Source organism: Prionailurus bengalensis, chromosome B2 (assembly GCF_016509475.1).
Source record: "Prionailurus bengalensis isolate Pbe53 chromosome B2, Fcat_Pben_1.1_paternal_pri, whole genome shotgun sequence".
In the NCBI taxonomy this organism is placed as follows: Eukaryota; Metazoa; Chordata; class Mammalia; order Carnivora; family Felidae; genus Prionailurus; species Prionailurus bengalensis.
The window spans coordinates 51734989-51760302 of NC_057349.1; positions in this window are offsets into that span (position 1 = coordinate 51734989).

The window sequence follows — 25314 nt, forward strand, 5'->3', positions numbered from 1 at the left end:
TATCTGAGACTCTTAACGAAATTGATGTAACAGATGAATATATGTTTCCTAATCTAGACTTCAAGGTGATTATACACTATTAGATTTTTCTCTCAATAAATAATTCACTGAATATATTATTATATATTACCAACATAAAAGAGAATGTGGTCCCATGGTTGTCCCCTGAAGGGACGACCAAGTGTGAATGACAGATCTGCAGAACTGGGGTGTGGGTTATAAGAACATATAGCTGCTCATATAGCTCATATAGCTCATATAGCTGCTCATATAGCTGAATGATATTACCAGAGAGTGACAGTTTTCATTAATCTGAGAATGACTACCCAGCCAATTCTTTGGGTTGGGGGAGTCTATAGATCCCTGGAAGTTCCCTCTCACACAGGACTTATTGGTTAGCCTACCAGAGGAAGAGAATCACTCAGTGTTATATCTGAGGAGACAGGGTCAAGAAAGCTTACACAACTTTAAGGATCGCAGGTAGTATTTTTAATGTTTGGGGAGTATCTATAAATAATCCTTCCTACTGAAGTGTAATCTGCCACTAAGTGACCGTCTGGCACTTGAAAATTAGTTAAACATTTCCTAACTTCATTTTCCTCAGCTGCAAAGTGAGGACAATAATTTTCCTACCTGCCTTCTAGGGTTTCTTGAGACTTGAATGAAATAATAATTGTGAAAGTGCTTTAGACACTATAATGTGCTATAAATTTAAGGAGAATTTTTATACTGAAGTACTTTTGTTGTTAGGAAATTTCACCTTCTCACTTAATGTTTTATTTTTCACTAAAAATAGCCAAAATATCTCTGCTGGGATATTTTCTTTTAATATCCTTTCCGAACAGTTTCTCTACTTTTGAAGAAGAATTTCTCTACTTTTCTTAAAATAACTTTCAATTTCAATGGAAAGTTTTCATATTACCGAGAGGAGAGGCCTCCAGAATGAAAGATTATGATGTTAATATTTCTATTGATTTTATCCTACTAACAGGAAGGATTACAGTCTCTAGGGAATACTTGTGAGATGACCTAAAGTGTAAATTATTTTTAATAGTCTATATTAAAAGTTACTTATTGAAATACTAGTGGCAAGGTGTGGAGAGCTGTGTTTCTGCATGAATATATCTGAGGAAGTGGAAAATGTCCATGGAAAGTGAAAAAAATGATTAAAATTACTGGCCATGCTTAGAGAACATATTTCCTTTTGTAAAGTTTATATAGATAGGGGTTCCTGCCAAGGCCAGTAGACAACTTACCAACCACACCCTCCACCTTGTGCTCAATGGCAGTAAGCATGATGTCCATGTACCAAATGTCAAATTGGTGTTTCATCAAAAATGATTATCAAGCCACATGATTATTTTATTCCCTTCTTTCTTTAACACAATGAATTCCAACTCTAAGGGTTGTTTCATTTACTCATTCAACAAATATCTACCACACAAACACTGTATATCTATTTTCTCAAGAAGCTTAGAATTTAATAGAGGAGCCATCTAAAACCTTATATGTGGATTAAACAAATATCAGAAAAGAATTACAAAGTAATGAAATGGGTTAAAATAAGCAGAAGTATTTAGAGGTGGTAGCACTTGAGTTGAGCCTTTAAAGGTTGAAGACAACCCTAATTAGTAAAGAAAAGGAAAATAATACAGATGTCTGGCAAAACAAATATAAAGGTATAAAAAGGGAGGAGGATATTGTGTCATTCATGAGCAAATACTAATCTTGTTTACCTAGAGCACAAAATAATATGGAACAGAATAAGGGCCTAATTAGGTGTGGAAGATTTTTAATATAAACCTATATCAATTTGCACTTGAACTGGAATAAATTGGAGAGCCACTATTAAACCATAATGTTAAGATAACTAAATGATAGCATTTGCAAAGATCAGAGGGATTCATCTATCAGTACTGATAGGCTTGGTCCTGATCTCTATTTCCACAGTGGAGAGATGTTACGTGACTGTGAGTGGGATGGAAAAATAGACAATTTTACAATGAGGAGCCTAATCCGCACCCTATGTGTTTGATGGAAGCCCTGAGCTCCCCATTGTCATCTGGGGAAAGTGAATTGAAAGACAGTGAAGCAATAGCCTGCTTCAGCTCAATGTATTTGTCAGATAAGGGACATGAAAATAACCCAGAAGGAGAAAAAAAATCCTTTATTTCAAAAACAGGTATTCTCAAAGAGAAGGAAGTAGAAGTGGGGGTATAGAAGGAGGTCATATTTATAACAAGTTTTTTAGAAAATAAAAACCATACCCTGCTGTTTCTCTCACTCCCACCCTATTCCATTTGAGAATAACTGATATAAACAAAAGCTTTTATACCAGAAAGCTCCATGCAGCTCCAGTCACAATACCAGAAAGATATATCAAAGCGGAAAGAAGATAACTTCTAGAGAAGGACAAATAATATGAGCTAAGGGGACCAAAAGGATCAGAAAGCTTCAATGTCAAAAAATGAAGGGTCAAAAAATGTACTAGTTAATGCTAAAATTCTAAAGGGCACGGATAATCTGCCTGAATACAAGAATCAATACCTGGAGTACTCTTTTTTTTTTATTAAAAATTTTTTTAATGTTTTATTTATTTTTGAGACAGAGGCAGAGCATGAGCAGGGGAGGGGCAGATAGAGAGCAAGACACAGAATCGGAAGCAGGCTCCAGGCTCTGAGCTGTCAGCACAGAGCCCAACATGGGGCTCGAACTCATGAACAGCAAATCATGATCTGAGCCAAAGTTAGACTCTCAACCGACTGAGCCACCCAGATGCCCAATACCTGGTTTAAAAAGGAAGGATTAGGGGGGCACCCGGGTGGGTCAGTTAGGCATCCGACTTTAGCTCAGGTCATGATCTCATGGTTCGGGAGGTCAAGCCCCACATTGGGCTCTCTGCTGTCAGCACAGAGCCCGCTTTGGATCTTCTGTCCCCCTATCTTTCTGCCTTTCCCCTGCGTTCACTCTCTCTCAAAAATAAACATTAAAAAAAGGAAAGATTAGGATAATTTTAAAAAGGATTATTCCAGACAGTTCTCTACACCCTCATAGTTGCACAGACTGACAACATTAAGAGGCTTAGGAAGAATATTAAATAAAAATGTGTAGTTGACACAGCTATAAACCACTATTAATCAAAGCTAAGATGTTTTTGGTGAGAAATGGAGCCATAACCTTCACTGTTAATAGAAGGAGGTTACGAAAGATTTTTTTTTTCAGTAAGAAGAAGAAGAAAAAAAAGATTATTATGTGCTTACTGAATATTAGGCACTCAGTTCTGCCAGGAGTCATTTCATTTATTCTTCATAGTAACTCTGTTGCAGATGTGAAATACAGATGTGAAAATAAGAAATTTATTCAAGTCAACTTGGGCATGTAGAAACATATCCAGGGTCTGTCTACAGATGTCAGTGCTCATATTTTTCTGCGATGTCACAAGTACTTAGTCAACAAATATTTACTGAGTGCCTACTACGTGTCAGGCACTGGAGACACACTGCTGAACAAGGCAACAGTCTCCCTCTCATCATGAGGTCTAGACAGACAAACAAATCTATAATAAAGCAGGAGAGAAAACTGCTGTGAAGAAAAATAAAGGAAACAGAGCAACAAGGTTAAGGGCAGGTATTCTATAAAAGAGCTAATCAAGCAAGGCATCAATGAGCAAGTGATATTGTAGAGAATATTTGAGTGAAATGAGACAGGGGCACCTGGGTGGCTCTGTCAGTTAAGTGTCCAACCTTGGTTCTGGTCATGATCTCCCGGTTCATGAGGTTGAGCCCTGCATGGGGCTCTTTGCTGTCAGTACAGAGCCCACTTCACAATCTCTATCTCCCTCTCTCTCTGCCTCTCCCCTGCTCCTTTGCACTCTCTCTCTCTTTCTCCCAAATAAATAAACATTAAAAAAAAAAGAAAAAAAAAAAGAAATGAGGCAGTGCAATGAGGACTCTGCTAAAAGTGAATCCCAGACAGAGGAACACAAAGTGCAAAGACAGGGAAGCTAGAAAGAGGTTGACATCTTTAAAAAACAACAAGACAGGGTGACTAGAGCAGAGGGTTGTAAGAAGTAAAAGTTCTTCCACAGCATCAGTATTCAGATGGTAGTTGAAGCCACGTGTTTGATCATGTAGAGAGGGAGAAACTCAATATTTAAAGAACAAGCAAAGGAAGGTAAACTGGAAACAGGTTGAAAAAATAGAGACGTCCAAGTAAAATCTACAGAGGGTGACGGAACTAATGGAAGAAAAAGGGACAGAGTATTGCAGGAGGGACAAGACAAATCCTGTCAAATGCAGCTGAAAGGTAGATGAAGATCAAAAGATGTCCATTGTATCGATCAACATGGAAATCATTATTTTGGTGATTTTATAGCAATCCAATGGAGGAAACATAGCATTTTCAATAAATCGTGATGGGGTAATTGGTCATTCCTAGGCAAAATTATGGAATTGACCTAAACTCACATCTTCTAAAAAAAATTAACTCAAAATGGATCATGAACTTACATATAAAACACAAAACTATGAAACTTTTAGAAAAAGAAACTAACAGAAGGAACTTGGGGGGATCTAGGGAAGCAGAGTTGTCAGACTGTAAAATCATAATACAGAAAAGGAAAAAGTGATAAAGTAGACATTACTGAAATTAAGCACTTTTGATATGTGAAAGATCCTATTAACAGGATGAAAAGACAAACTACACACTGGAAGAAAATATTAGCATATAACACATCTGACAAAGTTCTTTGCTGAAGAAGGTCATCGCGAGGATGTAACTACCCATTTACCCAGGAGCTGGACCCAAGCAATTGGAAGTTCCTCTCTCTCTCCCCTGTCCTCAGAAAGTACATTCTGCCCACATTTTGGCAATGGGAGCCATTCTAAGGACACAGTCTTGAGAGAGCAATGTGTTGTTGAGGCTATCTGGATGACATATGTGACTAAATGCTGTTAAGGTCTCTATTTAAATTTCTAAGATTCGGGCAGGCAGGTATGGAGATACACTTGTCTCCCAACCACCCAAGACACACCTCCTACGTAAGTTCCCTTGTTTATTAAAACTGCCATTTGCCAATACCAAACAGAGATGGTCTGCCTCTTTGGTCTCTCCTTGCCTTCCATGTACGAGGGACTGTTTTCAAACCCACAGTCTTGTGTTAGTACATAAAGAACTCTCAAAACTCAACGGTAAAAAAATACATATGTCTAAAATTCCAATTTAAAAACGATCAAAAACCCATTTTACCAAAAAAGAGCTATGGGTGGTAGACAAGCAAATAAGCACACAGAAAGACGTTCAGTATCATTAGCTATCCAGAAAATGCAGATCAAACCACAGTATATCGCTATTCACCTAATAGAGCAGCTAAAGTAAAAACAAATAGAAAAACATACTTTGATTTTTATCAAGTATTTCTTAAGCACGAAGTATTTATTGACATCAATATTTATTGGCAGGTACTGTGTTAAGATATTAATACAGTTTTAAAAATAAACTTTTATCTGAAACCACTTTGTATACATTACATTGAGTATTACTTAAAAAAAGGCATTTGATATAATTAAATTGTCTTGTTTTCAAAATAACCATTATCTGGAAATATGTTATAAACATAATGTACCTAGCTAGAAAATAAGAAAAGCAAGCATTAAAATCAATCAGTAGAATCTAGTATAATTTAGCTCTTCTAAAGTATTCTATCGTCGTTATTTTTTTTGCCAAAGCCTCCTGTTCCAGAAAGACAATGGTAAACTATTATGACAGGGTATACTCCGTCATGCACCCCACCACAATGTGAATAGAAGTGGGTTTTTTTGTAATTTTAAAATTCAAACATTTAATACATTGTGTTAAAATGCCCTGTGACATTGCAATACTACTAAGTGTAGAGAAGACATCTAAAATAATTCTATATGCAAACTCACTTTCAATTTTGTAGTTTGGCAATGGATTTGGAGAAGCATGAAAATGAAGTTTTTAAAAATTACTTTAAAAATATTTACAAATTTCAGTAGTCTTTTTTATTGTTTTATCCCATTGTTAAGTATTTTAATTTTTTATTATGATAATGGCAAAGCATGGTTAAGTATAAGGAATAATATAATAAATATACATGTACCTACCAATTAGTTTTGATACTTGTTATCTATGTATCAAATTTATTTCACCTATTTTAATTTTGAAAGAAGCATTAGAGATTCATTTGGAGCCCACTATGTATATCTTCCCAATTTCATTACCCTACCTCCTTCTCTCTATAGACATAATCACTGTCCTGTGTTTGAGGTTTATCATCCCTATGCATGTTCTTATAAATGTAATTTACATTTATATTTCTGTAAACTAAATATAGTCATTTTTAGCAATGGTTTACATGCTTTTGAACTTTATATAGAGTACTAACACAAGTTGTTTTTCACTCACAATTATGTTTGCAATATATAAATTGTCATAAAAGTAACTCTAACTCATTTTTTTTTTTTTTTAGCTGTCAGGGTAGTCTTTAGTCTGAATATATTACAATTTATTTATTTTCCCACTAATAGAAACTTAGATTGTTTCCAATCTAGGGCAGGTCAGCAATGCTACATAACTACAGATGAATTTGAGGGAGCAGTTCCCTAAAGTATATAAATTTGGGGTTTACAAATCTTCAAATTTAAAAGATACCTCTTTACAGTGGTTATCTCAATTCATAGCCCAACTAGTAGTATTTGGGAGTTGTCATTTCTCCATATTATCACCAAGATTAGTATTGGATAACCATTTAAGTTTTTTCCTAATCTGATGAGTGCATAATGGTACTTTGTTATTACTTTTATTTGCATTTCCCTAATAACTTCCTATATCAATATATTTCATATATTTATATATTTTATATCTCAATATCTTTCATATGGTAATGGCCATTCATATTTCCTTTTTTCTGAATTGTTTGCCCATATCTTTTTCTCTCATTTTCTTATTGTACTATTTCTTTTTCCTATTCAGTTTTTGGACTTATTTATATTTCTTGAACATAATGCTTTCATTAATTACATAAAGAAACCTGGCTTATACATTATTTATAATGTTTTAGGTATATTAGGTATATACCTATTTAACATATATGCCTAACATTATAATATATACCTTATATATATATATATATATATATATATATATATATATATACCTAATGTGACATACCTATCACTGACATGATACCTAATGTTCTAACATTATAATATATACCTAAAATATATATAATATTCTTATATATATATTACTATATATTATATTATATATTATTATATATTATATATATAATATAGGTATATATAATATATACCTAATATATATATATAATATTAATATTATAATGTTTTAGGTATCTAGGACATGGTCTTAATTGTAATTATTCTAAATTTAATTTTTTAAAAAATATGGTATAATTTGTATTAAGAAAACCTTTGTTATCTCAAGGTCATAGATATTGTATAATTTCAAGTTTCCAAAATTGTGCCTTTTACATTTAAGTCTTGGTTCCACATGGAATTGATTTTGTTTGGTATAGTGTAATGCTGGAATCAATTTTATATTTTTCCCTCTAGATAACCTATTTTCTTAATACTGTTTTTAAAATAGTGTCTCCATTACTCAGTTTTACCATACATTAAGCTTTCAAAAATTGCAAATATTAGAAAAATTCTGCAGGATCAGTGGAGATTGTAGCATGTCATGAGGAGGAGGGGTTTCCTCATTTATCCTGTTGTCGATACCATACACTACACTATGATAACTTTAAAATCAGAGCTTATTCTCTGATTGTTCAACCCCTGCCATCTGCTTCCTTTATTCAGATTGTTTTGGCTTTGGCTCTTCCTGATGAATTTTACCATCTGCTCATTATAACCTCATTAGTCATTCAGGGGCAAGGGTGTGGAAGGGATAGTTCCAGTTCCCTACATGGTCTGCACAGCCACCACAGTGGGGGTGCCCTCGTTATCACAGGACTATGGTACAAGTCCTCACTCTCCAATGGGCCAGTGTGGAGGGGAAGGGGTGCCTCATTCTGGGCAGGTAGCGATGGAAGTTCAGATTCCCCATGTGGTCTCCATGGACATAGCAGGGATAGTGAGCCTTTTTATTACCAGCAGGCAGGGATGAAAGTCCCGGTTCAACACATGGTCCTCACTGACATGATACCAGCAAGAATGTTGAGTCACTTTGTTACTACCTTGCAAAGATGTAACTCTAGACTCCCTACCCAGTCATTGCTGGCGTAGGTGGAGTTGAAGCCACAGTTTTTTCTATGATATTTAGCTGGGGTTGAGCAGTCTTTGAAAAGCTTTCTGTCATGCAAGGTTGCTCCTTTCATGGTCTTTTAGCCAGAGAGAGAAAATTTTTTCTTGGAATTTTTTGTCTGCACCTATTGGCATTTCCAGAAGTTTGGTTTCTTAAAGTCTAGGATAAATGAGGCCAAAAGAAATTCCAGGGAAATCAACACCGTGTTATTCTTTAGGTCATGATATGCCGAGTCAGTCTGACTTCCCTCCATCTTTCAGTGTCTTCTTGTTTGTTTTATATATAATATCCAGAACTGTTCGTTGTACTTAGTGGGAGGAGCAGTTGTATGTTGCAGAAAAGTACATTTATGTCATCTTCTTGGACTCCTTCACATTTTTAAAATAATTCTAGTTGGTATAAAGAAAGATATGTGTTTTTATACAATGTTCTTGTATCTACTAATATTAGTGAATGCTCTTTATGGTCCTTATAAATTGTTAATTCAATTGAACTGTTCTATCAGTGGACAATTATATCATCTGCAAATACAAAGAGATTTATATATCATTTTCTTGCTTATTTCACTAGCTGTGGCACATGATAGTAGCTTGAATAGAAGTGATTTTATTTGACTTCTTTGTTTTATTCCTTAATTTAATAAAAAATGGTGCTAAAATGTTTACTATTGAGGTTGGTGAGTACTTAACTTTTTCATCAGTAGAGTTATTCAGTTAAATTTCATAGTAAGATATTTTTATGACAAATGAGTGTGGACTTTATTTTTGTTGATGCGTTACATTAGTAGACATCCTGGAATAAAACCGATAAAACTGTTTATATTGTGCTGAAGCCTCTATGAGTACACTAGTTAATTTTCACACATATAGAAGATCCATCTTCAATTTTCCTTGTGTTCCAAATAATAAGACATTTTCCTTTGTTCCAAATAATAAGAAATTTTTAAACAATATTGGTTAGTCTGGAGTTTCTAAAAATTTACTTTGAAGGTCTCTAGACATGTTGCCTTTCGTCAGAGGAGTTTGATCACACTTTGATAACTTTAGTAATACGTGGTTTTCTATGTGTTTTTTCCATGTCCTTGGCTATGTATCCATTCACCAACATTATTGATTACATTATTCAGATACTCTTCTGCGGCTCTCTTATTATTAAAAGACTGATGGAACTTGTTACAGTCTCCTATATTCACTCTGTTTCTTTCAGTTTTTCTTAAGATGATTTCTCACAGCTGCTGCTCTCTATACTTTTGAAGATTATATTAGTCTGTGCCTATAGCTCTACTCTGTTTTCTTTTGGCATTGTCCGCCTTATTTATTTAAAAGTATTCTCTTAGTCCTTTTAATTATTTATGTATCCTGAGGGTAATTTACCTTTATGTTAAAGATTTTTGTCTGTCCATTCCTGTTCTATTATTCTGTTTTATGTGTGATTCTGTTTATGTTTTGTCGGTAGAGAATGAATTAAGTATTTTTATTTTTTATAAGCTCCATATATCTTTAAATGTATAGACAGACTCTATGTATAGCAGTCACTGTCTTAGCAGACATAGTTGCCTTAGTTGTCCCTTTACGCTTTCATACTTTGTCGTGGGTTGCTTTCTGCTATTGGTAACAATGGTTTTGTTTTTTCTCTCTGTTCTCATCCCAACCACTCACCCTTTTATTTTTTCCTTTCAGCATTTTAATTTTTATTTCTCTTTTAGCTTCCTATTTTAATATGAAAAGTGTTTTTTCGTTGTTGTTTGTTTTTATCTTTCCTAATAATTCATTATGGACACTTGCGTTTGACAGTTCTACAAAATGCTGCATGTTTTTTAGAAGCATCCATTAGTCCATAATAACCAATTAAACATTTAGTAGCCACTTTGACCTCACCTCATCCACACACTCACATGATGTATAGGATAAGGAATTTTACAAGTAGAATATTTTGAATTTCTCCTTTATGACTAACTAAATTATCATGTCTTGGGTTAATACCACTGAGTACTTGAATCCCACACTGTAATTAAGTTGTTAAATTCTTAACACAAAATACTGCGTGACGATAGGACTCTGGCTATTTCTGCTTGCAGGTAAATCTACACTTCTAAGCAGCTTGTGTCCTTTACGCACCTCAGTTTCTATTGTATCCTATGCCATTCTGGAATTGTAAGTTTTGTTTTATATCCTTAGCTAAATTTTATTCTTGTACCAGTTTTGAACTATTTTAAGTAAAATATATGTACATAAAAGCACAGAATGCATCAGTGCACAGCTCACAGAGCTAACACACATGTAAACGCTATCCAGGTCAACAAATAAAATACTGCCAGTCCCCCCAAAACCCCATCTCATTACTGCTCACTCTCCTCACCCAAAGGAATCAGTCTCTTGACTTTCAAAGCAATAGATGGTTTCATTTTTTTTAATTTAATTTGTACAAGTGGAAGCATACAGCATATCTTCTTTTGAGTCAGTCTTACACTCCATATTATCCATAAAATTTATCCTGTTTGTTGCATACACCTGTAGTTCATTTGTTTTTTTCTGTATGAATATATGCAGCTTAAATATACCACAAATTATTTATCCATCCTATTAATGGACACAAAAGTTGCTTTTAATTTGGTGTTATTATGAATAATGCTGCTAGGATTATTCCCATATATTCTTTTTGTGTTTTATTTGCATGTGTCATTTATGGATGCTGTCACACATTTATATGTAAAATGTGTGTGTGTGTGTGTGTGTGTGTGCGCGCGCGTGTGTGTGTGTGATATATATATATATATATATATATATATATATATATATATATACCCAGAAATAAAATCGCTTCCACAAGATTTTGAGATTTCTACTTGTTCCACATCCTCAGCAATATTTGATTTTATCAGCTTTTAACATTTTGGCCTTACTGACAGGAATGTAGTGCTGTTTCATTGTGGTTTTAATTTGCATCTTCATGATGACTAACGAAGTTGGTCAGCTTTTGGTACGTTTATTGTCCATATGATTTCCTCTTTTGCAAAGTGCCTATTGAAACCTGTTACTCAATTTCCTAAATTATTTATATTTTTTATTGGCTTGTGTAATCTTTAAATATTCCAAACATGGCTGATTTATCAATTACATATGTTGAAATATTTTCTTCTCACACTTTGGTTTCCCTTATCTTGGTTTCCCTTATCTGTTGTCTTGATGACATCTTTTGATCAACAGAAATTCTTCATTTTTTTTTTAATTTTTTTTTCAACGTTTATTTTATTTTTGGGACAGAGAGAGACAGAGCATGAACGGGGGAGGGGCAGAGAGAGAGGGAGACACAGCACCAGAAACAGGCTCCAGGCTCTGAGTCATCAGCCCAGAGCCCGACGCGGGGCTCGAACTCATGGACCGCGAGATCGTGACCTGGCTGAAGTCGGACGCTTAACCGACTGCGCCACCCAGGCGCCCCAGAAATTCTTCATTTTGATGTACTTCAATTGAATTGTTTATGATTAAGGCTTAGAAGAATTTTAAAAAACATAAAGTGGCCATTGCCATTAGAAGTTTACATTCAAATTGAAGAAGCTTAATTATATATTTGCAAGAATATGATATATAGGTAAGTACTGCATGGTGTTAGGGTTTAGATTCTGTTTAAGCTAAATGGGAAAACCCAGTGTGTTGAGATGTGGTGAAAGAGATGAGTTTTGAGCCAACATTTAAGAAAATATAAATTTTGGATTTATAAAAAGAGAAGGCAGATTATTCAGGAATATTCAAAGAAAAAATGTGACAGAGCACATAGAATAATTGGATATAGAAAAAGGGAACAGTATAAGTAGTAATTAAGCATGCAGACTTTGGGACCACACTGACTGGACTCAAATTTTTGGTCTGCTGTTTCTTTTCTGTCGCCTTGGGCAAGATACATAACCTTTCTTCAGTTCAGTTTCCTAGTGTATAAAATTGGAAGACAAAAGTAACTACTACCTACCTTTTGACAGGGTTAAAATCAAAACTAAATTTTAGTGTACGTTACATTGTCAATAAGTGTCTATTCTTATAAGTAGAAAACAAATACATGTACAAGGGTCAGAATGAATAATTAGAATAACTATTGAGTGAAACTCACTACATCCCAGACACCAGTAATGAATGTTCCACATACAGTATCTCATTAGATCTTCAAGGCATCATTGTGAGAATAAGTATTATTTTTAAGCTAAGGCCATCAGCCATATTGAGGAACTCTACAGAGAATAGCATCATGAGTGAGGCTGGCTGTTTATAAGGGCCATTTGAGGGCAGACTTTGAATGCCAGAATGAAGAATCTGGAGATGGTCGATGCATGGCTAAGATTCACTAGAGGTAATATAATGATTAATGAAAATGATATGTTAGGAAAATTTAATCTAGGGGTAGTTTATAGGATGACCAGGAGTAAAGAGATGCTGGATGGGGATATATAAGTTAGGAAATCTGATAGAAATCTGATATGACAATCAGGAAACAAGCCTGAGTTTACCTATGACTTTGGGGTTGGTGAGAAAATAATTTGGTAATGTTAAAGATAACGTATGTGACCTGAATTTCCTGGGTAACTATTTTTTTATACAGTAGGGCTTTGGCCACATAAGCAAAGCTAAACTGAAAAATGTAATGCCTCTTCAGTGCAGTATTTGGTCAGTGTTTTAGTCTTCTTGGGCTGCTATAGGAAAATACCATAGACTGGGTGGCTTAAACAACAGACATTTATCTTTTTACTGTTCTAGAAGTCTAAGCTCAAGGTGCCGGAACTTTTGGTTCCTGGTAAGAACTATGTTCCTGGCCAGTTATGATGAATGGCTTAATGTTAATTGAGAATCCATGTTATACTAAACATAGCAAAGAATAGATGATGCCTTTCATTAAAAATAATAAGAAAATGTGAATATGTATTTTTACATGACCCTTTTCTTCACTACAGAATGGAGGTCTCTACAGTCAATAAAAACAGAGTTCTGGGTAATTTCCACATGGTTGTCATACTAATACACTGAATCATTTCCTATCTAAGTCTATCATGTTACTCCTTTTTCATTAAAAAAAAAGTTTATTTGAGAGAGAGGGGCTGGGGAGAGGCAGAGAAAGGGAGAGAGAGAGAATCCCAAGCAGACTCCATGCTCAGCACAGAGCAAGATGCAGGGCTCAGTCTCATGAGCCAAAGACCTGAGCCGAAATCAAGAGTTGGACGCTCAGCTGACTGAGCCACCCAGGCGCCCCCCTCTCTTTTTTCATTTTTAAGACATCTTAATATTACTTTACGATAAGAGTTTCCAGTTTAGCCCCCAGGAAAGTAAATCTAAACGAAGGTTATATGAAATCCAAAAGAAAGAAAGCATCTTCACTTTCTTTGAGCCCGCAACTTTTTGTGCAGGTGCAAGTTGAAGTTTTCCTTACTTTTATCCTTTACTTTTTAGCTAATTAAGACTCATCAATTCTGATTATTGACGTGTCAATATATCAAATATGCAACAAAGATTTTATGATGAGGACATCACCAACAGATAGAATGATCTAAATTATTTTACCTTATGCAAAATATCTCCATCAGATGTATTCCCCTAAGTCAGTAGTTTGCAAACACTAATACGCTTCAAAATAGTTTTATTAAATGAGATCTTAACTATAAGTTCAACATATAAAGGAAATAAAGCTACTCTGATGAAGCTTGGAAGCTTGGACGCTGATTGCCAATATTCTTGGTAAACTGGCAATGCCTTCATAGATATAATGCCTTAGGACATCGCTGTTTATTGAGAAAGGAAACTGATTGTCCCCTGAATTGATCATTGAATTGGAAGTCAGAGGATTTGGGCTCAAGTATATTTCCTTCTCTGCCAATAGTTTGTCCTATGGTCTTAACTTCTCTGTTCCTCTTTATATACAACCCCTAATCTATAAATAAATTGATAGCAGAAGAATACTGTACTTGAAGCAGGAAGCCCACATTATGTGAAGTTAATCAATTACTGTCAAATTTTCTTGAACAAAATGTTTCTTGATTTCAATTTTTCCATTTGCCTAATGATGTCATCAAATATCTCAGAGGTTATTTATGTCATGTGTGTGTGTGTGTGTGTGTGTACACACATGTATAGAAGTGTATACACACACACACACACGTAGAGAGAGACAGAGACAGAGACAGAGACCGAGTATAAATCTATTAATGAGTTAAACTTATGAGAATTATGTAATTATAACACCAATATAAATGTATATGTAAAAACAAAAAAATCTAGAAAATTTCAAATTTACAACGCTGATTTAATACAATAGAAGTTGCTTTCCTGAATTTGCTTAAGTGTTCACAATGTACTTTGGTCCTGACTCCTAGAGTGCCACTTCTGTTTTACCTGCTATGTTTCATGTGCTTGAGTATGCCTCAGGGCCCATCTGTTATTCTCCATTTGACTTCTGATGAAACCTTCATTTCTACAAAGCACCTTAATGCCATTTGGTCTTCATTTAGTAGTAATACATTATTTATACTTCTTTAATTTCTCTGGAGCTATTACAAAAGAACTAATCGGTGACATTACAGTCATAACCAGCAACACAAACAAAGACAGTAATTTGTGTAAGACTAGCATAGAACTCATCCAGAACAGGTTCATTTGTTTTCCGCTAAAATCAAATTCTCTTGGAAAACATTTGTACCGAATAATTTCCACATTCAAGCTTAGAAAATATTGAGATTAAGTTGACCGAGTTATGTAATGTGCTTATCAAATCTCAAATGCTGTTAGAACACTGTACTCTGAGCCAGAGCGTCAGGGCTCCAGTCCCCAGCTCAGCTCTTCCTCATCGCCATCATCCTGAGACAGAAACTGAATCATTAATTGCCCCTAGGAAAGATTAAATTGTTCCTTTGTTTCCTCTTTTATAAAATGGGAATAATTATCTCTTCGTGGGTTGTCATGAAGATGAAAAGGGATAATGCATGTGAAGGTATGGTATAAACTGTAAAGAGCATAATAAAATACACAGGATCGCTGGTTCCTACATTCTATCTACATCTTATTCTATCATTCGCTGAACACATTCAAAAGAAAACCCTAAGAGAAAAGGAGAGAGAAACTGCAGAGGTAAGTTTTAGTTTCAAAAGAACTGCGTATTATAGGAATACGTTCAGAATTTTTTTCCCTTTGTTTCTTTCATTTTTACTTAAGTAAAATATTTTTACTTACTTGTTACATTAATGCCATGGAAAGCATTCAAAACCTTAGGTAGCAGAGATTGTGTTTTAAAGTAGTTTCAAAAATTAACTAAAACAAAGTGAATTCGTTAAAACTTTCTTTTATTTATACCTATACAAATAACCATTTAGATTTCTTTTTTCTTCTTTTTTCAGGAACAAATGTAATTACAATTTTAAGTTAAAAAAAAAAGGATTTGAAACATAATTTACCATGAGTATTTAATAGAAAAAAAATCATATCCCAAGCTTTTAAATATTTTTTTTAATTAAAAAAAATTTTTAAACGTTTATTTATTTTTGAGAGGGAGACAAACAGAGCATGAACGGGGGAGGGTCAGAGAAAGAAGGAGACACAGAATCCGGAACAGGCTCCAGGCTCTGAGCTGTCAGCACATAGCCCAGCACGGGGCTCAAACCCATGAACCGTGAAGATCATGACCTGAGCTGAAGTCGGACGCTTAACCGACTGAGCCACCCAGGCGCCCCTAAATATTTTTGATGAAATACCAAAAAATCTATGGGTCACTATATATTAAATTTTTTTTTTCTGTAAATAATCACTTACACTACTGTAGAATTTTGTTCTTTCTCATAAGAGTAAAATCAGTCAGGGTCATACTTTAAAATTTTGCTTTATTTGGCGCGCCTGGGTGGCTTAGTCGGTTGGGCGTCTGACTTCATGGCTCAGGTCTTGATCTCTCAGTCATGGATTTGAGCCCCGTCTTGGGCTCTGTGCTGGCAGCTGGGAGCCTGGATCCTTTTTTGGATTCTGTGCCTTTCTCTCTCTCTCCCTCTCTCTCTCTCTCTGTCCCTCCCCCACTCATACTCTGTCTCTCTTTCAAAAATAAACATTAAAAAATTTTTAAATTGTACTTTATTATAACATTTACTTTACAATAACTTCCTTTTTCCTTTTGAAACTTACATTCACAACATTTTGTTTAAAAATAAATATATAATTCTAATCACTACTTTGATGATATGCCAAAACAGTTAATTAAAAATATATTGACTATTATTTGTCCATAAAATAAATTAGGTGAAAATCCAAATAAATCTTCTACTCCCTAGCCACTGGCTTTCAGGTCAAGCAATATCCTTTTAGACCTCTTGCCAGATGGAAGGTCATTGTACTCCATTTAGAAAATGAATCATGGGATAAAAAATATTCCATTTATTATGCTGAGTTAATATAATTGTTCAGAACAACATATTGCTGTTAGAGTTTTTATGTGGTGTCCTAAGACAACGGTCTCAAATTATCTCAACTTTTACTTACAAAATGAATTGTATTAATCTATATATGTATGATATGATGAGTTCATCAAATAAAGGGGGGTGTCTCACATATTTTCTGAACTGTCTCAGGACTTAATCCTATTCACAGCACACTCAAAAGACAGTGTCCTGTGCAAATCAGAATAAATATTTAGATTGCAATAAAATTGCTTTGGGGGAGCATTTCTCAAATGACTGCCGGGAAGTTTTCTGCCTGTCAACACTTGGAATTTCAAAGTCTTCAAGAAAAACATCTCCTTTGATACCATCCCTCTCTCAGAGTCTCCTAGCAAGTAGAAAAGGCCATACAAGCTATGGCTGAACACTCATGCTTCTACTTTGGAGTCAGAGGCTGAGAGAATGATTAATGGTAGGATGAAGTTAAGATTTTCCAGCCTTTTAGTGAGAACTGTTGTTGCTGACGTCAAGGCTTGGTAGAGGAAGAAACCCATTGCACAGTCCTGTTCCCTCAGTTACACAGGCAGGAAAGGTTATACAGAAAAATGTACTCTGAGATTTCATCTTTTCTGTAGGGAATCTAGCTGGCTTACATTTGAGACGGAACTTTTTCTTTTCTGTCGTTAAAGCTACTGCTAGACCTCCGCGTTTCAAGTAGAAGAGCCAGCCGTATTGATAAAGATGATGAAATGTGTAAGTGCTGTATTCATTAACATTTTCACATTTAAAAAAATGTTTTGGTAACTAAACACAATTTTTAATAACTGACATTTCTAAAACAAATGTCTTACTGCCCACATGCAGAATATTGCCACAGAAAAAAATAAGCTAAAGGTGGCTGGGTGGCTCAGTTGGTTGAGCTTCCAACTCTTGATTTCAGCTCAGGTCATGATCTCATGGTTCATGGGTTTGAGCCCCATGTCAAACTCTGTGCTGACAGCATGAAACCTTCTTAGAATTCTCTCTCTTCCTCTCTCTCTCTCTCTCTCTCTCTCTGCCCCTCTCCTATTTGTATGTGCACTCTCTCTACTCTCAAAATAAATAAGTAAACTTAAAAAAAAATAAACTACATGCATTTTGTGGAATAAAAAATTTCTAGAGCATTTTAATACACAACCCTAGAGAACAGCGAATGGGCATTATTAAGATGATTGTTTATGTTTTTTTTAAAGCCCAGACACTTTATAAATTCTAGGCACTTACTTTTGCTATTCCTTGGCTGTTTTCACTAGTCAGAGAAAAATCATGGTGATCCAGGAGTAACAAATCAAAACACATTAAATACACAAAACAGAGTTACGGTAAACATTCTTAAGCACCTGAAGAAGTCAATTTTTAAAAGTACCGAACATTAAAAATCCACAGGGAGTTTTTAGGTAACGACAACACAATTATCACATCTCAATTGATTGAGAAAAAAAAGCATCTGACTCTGACTTTTATATAGAGAATTCTTTCAGAGTAAAATAATCCATTCAGACTTCTAGGGGAAAAAAGATGCTAATTAAGGATAGGGCTATAAATCATATACCTGCAGAATTATATTTGTCAATTATTTGATGAGGAACATTTTATTGTTTGAAGAGTAAAATGGTCTCCTGAGCTTTATTTACACTATCATTTTTTCTTAATCAGCCAATTCTACATTAGAACCAATTAGCTTACCTGGACTTATTAGTCATTATCACCATTCACCATTTTTTCCTCATTTCTCTTCTTTAGTATAAAACACAGAATTGCACTTCTCCTTCCTTTAGAAGTCGGACATGGCTACAGGGCGGGGACTAGGTGAGGTGAATGAGCCACTCACTTCTTGCCTGAAAGTTAACGGAGGTGGAAAACAAACTCAGTAATCAAGAGAAATAATATTTTAATTCAGTACTTGAAGAAATAAAAATGAATGCAAAAATCCATGATGATAAACATGTCAAAATGAAAATAAAAATGAAACAGTGTTATTAATTTTTCCTTTTGTCTCAAGCTGCAATGTGGTTGGGTTTTGCCCTGTACTGATTCATGAATGAGTTGTATCTAATCATAATACATAAATTTGAAACCATGCTCACTGAGGGGGAATCAATTTTTGGCTATGGACATACAACTAAAGTTATTAAAAGAGTAGAATCACACTTAGTGATTAGTCAAACTATACAAAAATACCCAATTTTTTTTTGTTATTCAATGAGCTGAAAATTCAATGAATTGTACATTACTGCTTTATCTTTGTACAACTGTCTGCAAATAGCTTTATAAGGGAAATATATTTAAGAAGCAGGAAGTACTTCCCATATACATATGTGGTCAAGCAGTTATTTATGTAGACTGAGTTAGAGCAGCCTCCAAGATTTCAATCCGACATGACAAGAAGAATGATAGCACCATGAACAGCAAAAGATTGGATGACCTTAGGGGGGAGGTGAGGAGTTCTGATTTGGGCATATTAAGTTGGAAATGATAGTGGTATAACTCATTGAAGATTGATTATGTGCCAGATTTGTTTGTATTTTATGCCTCAGTTTCCTTAACAAATTCGTGGTTGAAAATGGGAATCAGGTTCAAATGATTATTGTAATTATGTTTTTATTTAATTTTTTTTTTTTTTTGAGAGAGAGAGAGAGAGAGCAGGGGAGAGAGGCAGAGGGAGAGAGAGAATCATAAGCAGGCACTGTGCTGGGCATGGACATGAAGCTCTATCTCATAACTGTAGACTACAACCTGAGAGGAAATCGAGAATTGGACACTTAATAGACTGAGCCACCCAGGCATCCTGATTATTGTATTTAATAACATGTGCAGTGTTCCATGGTGGAACAGAGGAGCAAATAACTGTGAGGGTCTCACATGCTTCAAAGAGAATATAATATTTGAGTTTTATCTGAAATGATGAGTAGAAATTTGTCAAAGAAACTAGTAGGGAGGAGGGAAAGGCAAAACTATCTAAATAGAGGAAAAAGCAAAGCTATAAGTGTTATGAAATCACATAATACATTTGGTGAATTAAAAGTAGTTTGAGGGGCGCCTGGGTGGCGCAGTCGGTTAAGCGTCCGACTTCAGCCAGGTCACGATCTCGCGGTCCGGGAGTTCCAGCCCCGCGTCAGGCTCTGGGCTGATGGCTCAGAGCCTGGAGCCTGTTTCCGATTCTGTGTCTCCCTCTCTCTCTGCCCCTCCCCCGTTCATGCTCTGTCTCTCTCTGTCCCAAAAATAAATAAACGTTGAAAAAAAAATTTTTTTTAAAAAGTAGTTTGATAAGGAGAAGAAGAAAGGGAATAATAAAAGGTGACTTTGGAGAACATGGTCTGCAGTATCATAGAGATTGTCTGGGCCACAAAATAGAGTTCGGATTTTATCCTCTGAGCATTGTAGAGTCATTACACGTTTTTAAGAAGAGCAGTAATTGATCCAATTTATATTTTAGAAAGATCAATCTGACAAGGCAGTGTGAAGAATGGGTTATGTGAGGACAAGAGAAGATTTAGAGAGAACATTTATGAGGCTTTTGAAATACTTTAGATGAAAAATGATGAGAACCTGAAAATGAGGAGAACCTTATAGGTTTATCAGTAAGGATGAAAAAGAGGGAATAAATACCACAGGTATTTAGATCACAGTGCAGTCTACTTTGATCACATTATACATTTCGTGTTCACTAATTGTGCGTTGTTTAGGATTGACTGGCGTAGAAATGGAAGGATGTTGTGTATGAATCAAAGGAAAATATGTATGATGACACTCATTTTCCTGGCGTGGCAGTTCATCTGTTTCACTAGCCATTTACAGAGTGAAAAAGAGTTCCTACTGATTGGTGATATGTTCTGATCGCTACCAGAAACAACAGTCAACCTGCATTCCATGGTTTCTAGTCTGTTCCACTCAGAATTACAGGGGTCTGTTGGAACTTCAGAATTGAGGGGGGCAGGTTAGTTTTCCTATAACTGACAAACCCAAGAGATCTAAATAATGATGTCATTTTTGGAAGAAATATCGTTTTGCTTTGTTTTGTTTTGTTTTTTCTTCAATCCATAGTTTTAAAAGTAAGTATAGGGATGTTGATCTAGGTATTGTTATAGAGAAATTAGGTTCCATCTCCGACGTTTTCTACTTTGTTTCATAATATGCAACAAAGAGGTACAATTCCTCCTCCAGTTTGTGGATGTCAAAGGACTAAGTCTTAGCCAGTGCATCCTGGTTATTTCCCGTTCTTTATTTCCCCTGCATTGTTGAAAATAAAAGTGATGATACCATTCCACCTTTTCAAAAAAAAAGAGCATTTATTAGGACAACAAAAGATTATAGTAAAATAGCAATAAAATACTCATGCATGATGAAAATGAAAGCCCTCACAGTTAGTGGACTGTTGAACTGATTCTCCTTAGAAACCCCTGTGTGAAAGTAAAGAATATGAAGTGCTTTGTTCCCTCAGAGTCCCGGCTTTATTTCTGGGAACATGGTTCAACAAAGAGTATCAATATCTTTGTTAATGCCAGTAGAATAATACTTCAATTCTGATGACCCAGAAGAAAATTTCTGCAAAATTTGATTTGTATGACTAATAATAGAGATCAAAGTTCCCGATGCCCTTAAACATTTTGACTTGTGCAGACATATGGGCAATTTTCCCTTTTGATAACAGCTATGGAGTTTTCTCATGAGGCTCCACAATTACTATAGGCTGTGTCTGCCATCAAGGAGACCATTTGAGAGGGAACAGGGGCAATGGTAGCTGGTCAGAGATCATGAAATTAATAAGAGGAAGATAAAAAATTAAAATGTCCACAGGCATCATGAATGCGGAAGAAATACCAAGAAGATAGGGAGGCTGATTATGGTTTAAGGTGATAAAAGAATGAGGACCAAAATTCACACATCCTATTAATAAGTTTCAAACAGCCAACTTCCCCCTATATCCAAACTTGGTTTTGCTCAAAAGCAATTTTCATAATAGATATTTTATTCAGGAAGGTGAAAAAGTAAAGTGTGCCAGTGCTGGGACAAGCATGCATAGCCATAAGCTGGTGTGTGCCATTTAAAACGAAAGTAAGAAAACAATAGAATTGATTTAAGTTGGATGTATTGTTTTAGGTGTCTGTGAAATATTAGTGGAAATACCTGCCAGAGTGGTAGATATTAAATTCTGAAGCTTTAACAGTCAGAAACAGAGACTAAGAAGACCATAGAGAAAGAAGTTTGACAAGAAAACTAGGAAAGAGTGAGTTTCAAAAATAATTGAGAACTGGACACTTTGAGTTTCAAAAGAAAGTCTTCATCTCACACCATCCCATTGGCTGGTAGCCAGCCTCTTCTACCAGCCCCCAACTCAGCTCTTTTCAGTTCTTCTTATGTAGAAGATGGACCTATCATTTTTTCCATCCTCTAGGATGCCTACTGCTGCATGGCACAATAAGTACATATATCTGAAACAATGACTATTTCTTACCTGAATCCTAAATATTGTCTATTATTTGGACTCACTTATCTTGTCTTTCTAACAACAGTTGGTACCATTAGCAATGGCCGTAAACATTAGGAAATAGTTGTTGGGCATCTGTGACTCATTTACTTTTATTGTAGAATCCCTCTTTATATTCTAAATCTAACCATCTGCCTTTTCTTGAGGAGGTTGATTACAATTATGAGCTGAGATTTTTACCTAACATGTACTATATATCTTTGATAGAGCCTACCTTTATCTTAATCTTACTTGACCAGTCCGTTATATCTGGCCCAGAGGAACTTTTTCTACTTCTATATTATTCTCCTATCTTAATGTGTACAATACCTTTTCTTCCTGAGTTTTTGATTATTTTTCTGGGTCTTTCTTCATAGTCTTCCCTGCTAATTTATTTGTCTATTTCAGTCATTAACAGTCTGAGTTCCTTAAACTTTAATCTCAATTCCCCTTCTTTTGTCACTGTTTCCTTATACTTTTTTTCTCAAGTAATATCAAAGAAGCAGAGGGTATAGTAGGACCAATGACTGTGATTGGAGCACTCCAATCTAGAACAATTACCTAGTTCACATAACTCCTATCAAACTCAACATCCTCAAGATCAAATCTATGATACTCACTTTCCTGACCTTATCCTTCTCCAGAATCTCTTATCTCACCAAGTGGCACCAGTGTCCATGAAATTACACAAACCAGAAATATTAGAATCTCTAAGCTCTCCTTTCCACAAAACTCGTACCCAATCTGTCTCTAAAAGCTGCCATTTTGGGGGCACCTGGGTGGCTCAGTTGATGAAGCGTCCAACTCTTGGTTTTGGTTCAGGTCATGATCTCACAGTTTGCGTGTTAAAGCCCCACATAGGGCTTTGTGCTGACAGAATGGAGCCTGCTTGGGATTCTCTCTCTCTCCCTCTCTTTCTGCCCATCTGCCATTTGCATGAATGTTCTCTCTCTCTCTCTCAAATAAATCAACATTTTTTAAAAAGCTGCCATTTTGGGGGCGCCTGGGTGGCGGAGTCGGTTAAGCGTCCGACTTCAGCCAGGTCACGATCTCGCGGTCCGTGAGTTTGAGCCCTGCGTCGGGCTCTGGGCTGATGGCTCAGAGCCTGGAGCCTGTTTCCGATTCTGTGTCTCCCTCTCTCTCTGCCCCTCCCCCGTTCATGCTCTGTCTCTCTCTGTCCCAAAAATAAATAAACGTTGACAAAAAAAAAAAAAAAATTAAAAAAAAAAGCTGCCATTTTTATCTCTTAACTGTCTCTTGAATCCGCCCATTTTTTTCCCTCATGTTTACTGCTATCAAATTCCAAACCATAGTAGTGTCTCACCTGGACTATTGTAATAGCCTTTAACTAGTTTCCCTTCATCCTTTCTGCCCTCTCCCAACCTGTGCCCATACCACAATCAGAGTGATCTTTAAAAGAGCAAATATGTCACATCATCACCGTTGAAATCCTTTTTAAAAATCTACCATTGCTTCTAAGATTTAAAAGGAAAAAAATCAACATGACATACAAGTTCCTAATTCTCCAACCTTATTTCACAATATTCTCTCCCTCCCTCTATGCACTCCAACCACATCTTTCTTGAAGTGTCTTAAACTGGTCACATGATCTTTGTAGATAGGGTTTTATCCATATGCACAAATGTTAAACCCATAGTCTTACCTCCTCTCTGAACTCTAATTAGCTGCTATCTTTCTGCAGTAGATCTCAACACAAGCAGCACTTTATCAGGGAAAATGTTCTAGAGCCAGCAGTCTAGGTTAGATTTCTTTGGTGGAAGCTCTCATAGATCTATTCCTATTTGTTTTCATAGCAGTTATAACTGTTTCATATATTAGTGTTATTTTTAAGTTATGTCTATTTCCTCCCTTGAACTGTAAGGTCTATTAAATTAGAGATCAAGTCTGTTGTGTTTATTGCTGTGTTTCTTTTGTCTGATAGAAGACAGTAGGTCCCCATCTGCTTTTTCTGTCTCTAAAATCCATGCCTGAGGCTGCAGTTTGGGTGAAGTATGATATTGGCACCATGATATCAGATAAGGCCTATTTGGTTATATACCTATTACTTGTTAACTTACGGGATGCATTTTAAGTAGCGACTATAGACAAGTGTTATGTATATGCTCAATATATTTGCTGATGAATGAATGAATGATGAATGAATACAAGAATGAATAATATGTAAGATGTTATGAGATCAAGATCCTACCATAATAAAGAAGAGTCTAACGTCACAGGCTATAATCAGAAAGCAATAAATTGTTCTGTTTACAAGCACAGACTTGGGAATATATTACTTGAGTTTAGGTCCTGACTTTTACACTTAATAGCTAAGTCAATTGACTCCCTTGACCTCGATCTTCCCATCTCTATAATAGATATAATATTAGGATTTTCCTCGTAAATAGTTGTGAGAGTTAAATGATAAAAGATTTTAAGAGTGTTTTTTATACAAAGTCAATAAGAATTAAATATGAGCTGTAGTTATTAGTAAACATAACCCTATATGGACTGTGAAACGTGTACTCTCAAAATGTATATATTAAAGTCCTAAGCCTCCCTCCCGGTATCTCAGTATGTGACTATGTTTGGGCACAGGAATTTTGAAAAGGTAATTAAGGTAAAGTGTGGTCCCATAGTGTGGGTTTTAATCCAACATGACTAGTATCCTTATAAGAAGAGGAGATTAAAACACAGGCAGGCATAGAAAGAAGACTATGTGAAGATACAGGGAGACGATAGTTACCTATAAGCCAAGAAGAGAGGCGTCAGAAGAAATAAACCTGGCTGACATCTTGACCTAGTGTCCAAAATTGTGAAAAAATAAATTTGTTTCTTAAGACCCAGTCTGTGCTGCATTGTTAGGACAACCCTAAGAAACTAATAAAAACTTCTTACACAGCTATCTAGATTTTAGCACGATATCACCAACAGAAAAACAAACATATTCTAAGTTACATGTCTTCCATTCCCTCTTCCAGGTATGTAAATTCTATTTTTGGTTTATGCCAAACCTTCAGAAGGGCATTGTAAAAAAGGGAATTTACGCGCACTGAGATTTGCTTAAACTTACCATGTGCCAGATGCCAGATATGCGTGGCCTCATTCAAATCTAAGCTCTTTGGGT